We start from the raw sequence: 1,103 nt of genomic DNA on the forward strand, positions 1-1,103 counted from the left end.
ATGCTGCTTGCAACCGGAGCTACACAACACAGGGGACATGAAGCACTGAGACCAGTTGGTGAAGAGCCCAACTCTGCCGTTGACCAAGCTGTGCCCCCTGTCATTAAAAAGTACCCAGCCCTCATGCCCAAGGGCAGATGGGCTCCTCAGGGACCCGCTTTGGGGTGGTGTAGCTTGGGATGAGGCAGGTCCTGGAGGAAGCTCTAGGGGTTCTGGACTTGTGAAGAGGACGCAGGGTGGAGCTGGCGTTGGCAGCTTAGCGATGCCGGAGTGAGGTGCCTGGCGCACGGGCTGTTTGCACAGCCTCACGTGATGCCCGAGGGACGGGATGAACCCATTGTGTGAGCGGGAATTAAGGAGGGGGACCTCGGCCCTGAGATTAGGCTGGGGAGGCAGTGGGGCAGCGATAGTGGGGAGGAAGGCTGCTCCAGCGAGGGCCCAGGCATGGGCAGGCAGACGCAAGCCTGTCCAGGAGGCTTCCCAGAGCCGAGGGCAGGGAAAAGGCTGCCGTCGTTTGGGTGCCTCCCACAGATAAACGGGAAGGTTTTGAAGGGCAGGGAAGGTTTTGAAGGGCAGCACCGCTGAGCTTCATCATCCCCGTGAGCACAGGGGTCCCACCAGCCTTGCCTTGCCGGGGGAAGGACGGGCACCGCTTGGGGAGGGGAGAGGAAAGGGTAACTATCTCCTAGCCAGCAGCACGGAGGGAGGACCACGGCCTCGGCAGGAGCTGGCGGGGAGAAGGGGCAGAGACGGACGCACGGGCTGTGCCAACCCCGGGGGCTGCAGCGACACCCGCTCGGGACCTGCCTGCTCCCCGTGCAGGCACCCAGCTCCCACCCGGCAGCCCCAGCGGGCTCCGTGGTCTACCGCGGGGCTGCAGGCCCGGGCAGGGCACGGGGCAGGAGGATGCTGCGGGGCGGCAGGGTGCCGGGGGGTGCCGGGGAGCACCGGGGCGCGGCGGGGCAGGGCGGCGGCGGGCCCTTTAAGCGCGGCGGCGGCGGGACAATGGCCATTATCACTTTAGCTTTGGAAGTGACCCCCGGCCCGCTCCGCTTTCATCTGGGCCGGGGCCGCGGGGATGGCCCGCTTCCTGCCGGGGGAGG

The sequence above is a fragment of the Haliaeetus leucocephalus genome, unplaced genomic scaffold, assembly GCF_000737465.1.
Source record: "Haliaeetus leucocephalus isolate CR32 unplaced genomic scaffold, Haliaeetus_leucocephalus-4.0 Scaffold932, whole genome shotgun sequence".
Lineage (NCBI taxonomy): Eukaryota > Metazoa > Chordata > Aves > Accipitriformes > Accipitridae > Haliaeetus > Haliaeetus leucocephalus.